The 6,018-nt window shown below is 38.2% G+C and overlaps 1 long non-coding RNA gene across 1 annotated transcript; it reads right to left on the reverse strand.

Annotated features, from left to right (window-relative positions):
* Positions 1 to 2,473: 2,473 nt before the first annotated feature.
* Positions 2,474 to 4,831, reverse strand: LOC148009786 (uncharacterized). Its single transcript, XR_015689697.1, has 3 exons — positions 4,525 to 4,831; positions 4,183 to 4,415; positions 2,474 to 3,421 (listed from the first exon to the last, which is right to left on the reverse strand). It is a non-coding gene; the product is annotated as an uncharacterized LOC148009786 (long non-coding RNA).
* Between the last annotated feature and the right edge of the window lie 1,187 nt (positions 4,832 to 6,018).

Here is a 6,018-nt window from a genome sequence, read left to right on the forward strand (position 1 = left end):
TAAAGAAGTATGTACTAACCCCTAAATAATAAGCATTTTAAGTATGTCCAGTAATCATTAATATGCCATACAAATCAACATGGCATTAAGAGATGTTTACAGTTTTGTAAACAAACATAAACATCGATATCGAAACACATGTAGATATATACATCAACACAAAGTATAGATTTAATTTCAAGATATCACTTTCATCATACCATTTACATGAAATATAATGAAAAGAATAACACAATAATACTTAGAAAATTTCGCCAAAATAAATTTTATTATAATGAAGAGGAGTCTAATTTGACTCAATACATTGTATGAAATGTGGGTATTATAGAGTAGTTGTTACAAGGATAGCAGCCACATGGCATGCAAATCTTAATAGGCACATTGGATTGACACCTGAGATATTCTAAGACTCAACACATTGTTTTGAAAACACAACATAAAAGAGAAACAACACATAGAGAGAGGGGGGAAAGAAAGGAGAGAGAGATGAGGACCTCTGTCTCCTGTCCCAAACAACCTTTGTAATAAAACAACAGCAGTAAGAAATGACATCAAACCCTATTGAAAAAATAGCATACAAGAGAAAATGCAAAGAGAGATGGACACCTGTGTTTTGCCCAAAATTTGGAGCTGCGTGGAGAAGAAAGTGCAGAGGTAAGCAGAACGCTCAAAACCCTAATTACTTTTAGTAGGGAGCTTCAATGGAGACGAAAATTCACGAGTATAGAAAAGAGAGGAAAAGTGGAATGTTGCTTAACTTTTGGGTCAAACTGATTTCGTAAGAGGGAAAAAAACCAAAATTGAAAATTCTCCCGAAAAAATGGGAGAAATACGAGTTGAGAAAAACTCAAATTTTGTGTACTATTCATTCTCTCTTTTTTTAATCCCCCATTATCCCTTTTTTTAATAGAAAACCCAAGATTTGGAGAGAGAAGATTCACCCTCCATGGATGTCAACATCTAGCCTTCCTATTGGACAATCCAAAAGGCCCACAACTTAAGCTATATTATTTTTAAGGGCCCATTTGTGAGTTCATTTTTTTCCTGAAATGCAAAAGACAAAAAGGTGATATAGTGGCTATCTGCAGTCATTGATAATACTATGCTAGGACATATCAAGAATGGAGAAACTTCACATGCAGCTTGGACAAATTTTGAGAATATGTTTTCAGTATATACAAAGGTACCAAATATTAAACGCAAGCAAGAGTTGAATACCTTGAAGAAAGAAAAAATGTCTATCAATGAGTATGTTTTGAAGGTGAGCATTGTAGATGCTTTAGTAGCGATTGATATACTGCCAAACGATAAAGATTTAGCTTCATTCACTTTGATTGTCCTTAATAATGAGAAGGCATGGAAATCATTTGTTACTTCAGTATACATACGAAAGCCATTTCAAGATTTTAATGAGCTAGTCTCTCTCATGATTACTAGAGAGATCAATATGCAGGGTGACTCATCTAAAAGAAATGGTGAATAGGTCCAAGAATTTTACTTAAGTTCAAGAGGGGGGCATGGTAGATCCTCTTTGAAAGGCCATGGTATGGGACATGCTAGTAATAACCAACAAAACAGGTTCAATCAGCAATTTGGTGAAATTCAGGTTTCAGGAGGCCAAGGAAACTTCTCTAGAGGAAGAGGTGGATAGCAAAATGGAGCTTCTAGAAATTCTGTAGAGGGAGCTTAGAGGTGGATGGCAAAATAGAGCTTCTGAAAATTCTACTATTGTTTGCCATTATTGTGGCAAAACAAGTCATATTGCAGCTCATTGTTATGCTAAGAAAGATGATATTCAAATTGGCAAATTGTAGCAAGGAAACTATGCATCGTCTTTACAATAGAATAAGAAAAAAATGAGCGTTTGTTTGTTATGTAGCATATGATGAATGCAATTACAGGAAAGGAGACAAACACATGATTATGTATACGGTATATTGATTCAGGTGCATCTAATCATATGATCAGTCATGTTGAATGGTTTGAAGAGATGCAGGACTCACAAAATCCAAGTTATGTGCAGACGAGTGATGATTCATACCACCCAATTTTACACATTGGAAAGGTTCCCTTGTCCTTGCATGATGGCCAAAATGTGGGTTAAAGCTCCTTGTGCTCCTGCACCTTTAGACTATCTAGTCTAGTGTCTAAATGTCATGGCCAAGTTGAATCTCTAAACTTTTGGACTACCCAGTTGGCTCTAATTTCAGCTGCCTCTAATTGATGTGCATCACAAGCTTCTGTGAACTAACAAGATGGCTCAGTGGGATTGTTGAAACAAACCATGTTTATTGTATTCACTTGAAAGCCAAGGCCATGAGATGTTCCTATGCTTGGGTGTTAATGATGGTAACAAGGCTTGTATTGGTGGAAAGATATCAAAATATCTACATCTTATGACCAGAAAGTCTAGGATTGAATATTCTCTAAATCTATGTCTTGTGACAAGGCCGTTTAGAGATCTTCATCTACTGTCAGAATTGTGTTTTTAGAGCATGCAGGTTGCCCTACTGTTTGCCTAGCTGCTATATCATCTCAGAGTGTTGATGTCATCGTCTAGTCAACAAACTTTACATTTTTTCTACACTTGACTGCATACCCAATATCATTGAACATCTGTGGACTATTATTGCTGCTATCGAAGACAAGGTAGAAGCCAACCTTGTCCCTAGCGCCCATGGTTCACTAGATATTCATTGTCCTCCTGCCAAGGTAAACCCCCATAACTTACAACAACTTATATCTCGGCACGATCCATGGTACATGATTTGATCCATCCAACTAAGTGCATTTTAATCAACTTCACATGAATATTCTCATCATCATCCATCCAAACACTGACTAGTCTAATTAATGATATCATGATTAGTCTCATTACCAGCCATCCAAGTACGTGCAACATGGCCTAAGAGGCACTAGCTGCACATTTTTAACATAACATGGGTATTTTAGTATTGAACACCACCATAGATTTGAAATTGCAAATTACTTCTTCATCTTTATGTGCAGTTGACTTATCAAGAGAAGGTTTTGTAATTTGATCACTAACCATCCAGCTAGCTCTTGTATTTCACTAACCTTGCTAGATTAGGGGGCTATGACATATAGCAAAACATAATATTAGCTTGCTGTTACACCACTTACATATATTGTGCAACTCATAATTCTGTTATTTATCATTATTTATTGAAAAATGCAAGCCCTTTCAACAACACACATACTCAAGTTGGCCCTTCAAAGCATCAATGTTATTTGTGGGGATGTGGGTACCTCCCCTTTGTATGTCTACAACAGCACATTTCCAGATTCCACTCTAGACAAATATGATGTGTTGGGGGCACTGTCGTTGATTATCTATGCACTCACTCTCGTACCTTTGATCAAGTATGTCTTCATGTGTCGTCATGCAAAGATTAGCAGTCTGCAGAATGCAGAAGTGGAAGATGAAGGATTGTCAGGATACAAACTGAGAATCCCAAACTGTGATTCCAAGAGAGGAGCAAGCATCAAAGAATATCTCAAAAGAAGTAAATGTGCTAAAACACTGCTCCTAATTATCACTCTCCTGGGTACACCCGCAATCATGGGAGATGGTGTGTTGACACATGCCATTTCAGGTGAGTTCTTAGATTTCCTAGCATTATAACTCTATGTACTAAAAGCAGCCTTCCTAACTGCACTAGACTTATCATTTTGTCTTAAAACTTGATCAGTCTGCATTTAGATGCAGATAGAAGTGTTGTTTTGACCGTTGTTGTACCAAACTGGATTTCCATCCTGTGCTAATATACATGTTATGATTAGCTCTTATTTGATGTGGCATCAACACTCAAGTCAGATTATAGCTTAGAATTAGCTAATTTAAGACATCTTAAAGCATAGATTTATGCATAGCCAATACTTCAATTGGTCCTAATTAAGTTGTTATCTGATCAAATAATTCCTATGTTGTCTCTTGTATCCCTCAGATCTGTTGAAAGTAGGTGGAATTCAAACCCAGAATCCGAGTTTAAAGAAAGGTTGAAGCATTTTCTTCTGTCAATTCTTATGTACTCTGTTTCAGGAAAGACATCTCTTCAAATGATGCATCTTCTTAAACACAATCAAAATCATCCCTTTTCACAATCAAAATCAACAGCACAGCAGGCGTTCATAAACTTACATGCAAGTCTCAAAACTTACCCAGACATCTGAGTAGGGGAGCTTGGAAGTACTACATCTTCACAGAGGACTGACCAGGACCTCGCATTCGTGGATTGTGGCCCCACTGGCAGCGAGCTAGACGGATCCTCACCCTACCTTTCTTCACGAGCCAAGCCGTGCAGCAATGATGGCTGCCCGCCATGGACGATGAGACAGAGCTCCTGATAGGCCAACTTGCACGCAAGCCCAAGGCCTTCATTCATGCCGTCATGCTGTGAGAGAACCCGAACCTCATGGTTTACAATGTCCTCTACTGAGTGGCCTTCAGAAGGAGCAACACAACAGGCCTTCATAAACTTACATGCAAGTCTCAAAACTTACCCAAACATCTGAGTAGGGGAGCTCCTAAGTACTGCATCTTCATGGAGGACTGACTAGGACCTTTCATTCATGGATTATGGCACCCACTGGTAGTGACCCCAGATGGATCCTCACCCTGCCTTTCTTCACGAGCCAAGCCATGCAACAGCGATGGCCGCCCGCCATGGATGATGAGACAAAGCTCCTGATAGGCCGACTCGCACACAAGCCCAAGGCATTATTCATGGTGTCATGCTGCGAGAGAACCTGAACCTCATGGTTTACAATGTCCTCTACTGGGTGGCGTTCAGAATGAGGTTCAACAGCGAGGAAATAGGATAAAGGCATATCGCACTGAGAAATGAAGACAATGGTGGTAAAAATGAGAATTTTTAATCTAAGGAATGATTTGTTGGATATTTTAGAAGCTAGAATTTCATGGATTATATGTGTTTTGTCATTGTCTATGAACATGCCTAATGCCCTTTGAATGTTTGCTATATCCTTAACCGGACCTGTAAGGCCAAGTATACATTCCTAGGGCTCTCAAGTTCTTAGTCAACTTTGTACCTAGTTCTCTTGGCATTCAATCTCTCTCTCTCTCTCTCTCTCTCTCTCTCTCTCTCTCTTTCTGTGTGTGTGTGTGTGTGTGTGTGTGATTGGACAACACTAGACATGGTTTTACTCTAGCATAGTCCCATTGTAAAGTTATTTCTTAGCATTCTTTCATAGGCCACTTACTTATTTTTATGTTATCTTTACCTTATTGATGAGATCGATGAGCCTCTCTACGTCCAATTGAAGAGCCTGAACAACCAGCGTAGTTTCCTCCTACAAAGCTTCACTTACAACTATGGTGACTTCTTCCCTGCCCTTTGCCATCTTGGCTCTATCATAGGTTACTTGCAGACATGCAAAGCTATCAAAGAAGCTTGTGAAAACATGTTCAAATACTTCATCTTGAGCCGACTCAGGTAATGCCACACATGCCCTTAGTTTGCCCTCTTCTCTATGCCTCTCATACTAATTGAGCAAGGTAATCAACTCTAGTACCAAAGGTGTCAACTAATTTTTTGCCTTAACACTCTTGTTTGATTGATTCATTAGGGAGCTAAATGGGCTAAAAGACCTTCTGGAAGAAGAGAAGAGGACATTAGGAATTGATCACAATTGAATCTAGTTATTTTTTGGAAGTTATCTTCTTGAGGTATGGAAAAACATATATCTCATTAGCTTCATAGGAGAGATTTTGCAAGTGCTCACACCTTTATACAACACTAATGATCTTGAAAATATATGAGCACACACACTCTAAGAGAAGCAATGTATAGGCTACTTATCTATATTCTCATTCTTATTATCATAATCACAAATAGTGGGTTTTGAGCTTATTTAGACTATTTTTTCCTTTTGTTTATAAATACAAAAAAAGAACAACATGGATAGCTATTCTTCATGCAACTAAGACATTAGTTATCATATTAAAATCACCTACAAATATGGCTTCCATATCAA

The sequence above is a fragment of the Lygodium microphyllum genome, chromosome 30 (assembly GCF_053477565.2).
Source record: "Lygodium microphyllum isolate KBCC chromosome 30, Lygodium_microphyllum_v1.1.10, whole genome shotgun sequence".
NCBI classification, from domain to species: domain Eukaryota; kingdom Viridiplantae; phylum Streptophyta; class Polypodiopsida; order Schizaeales; family Lygodiaceae; genus Lygodium; species Lygodium microphyllum.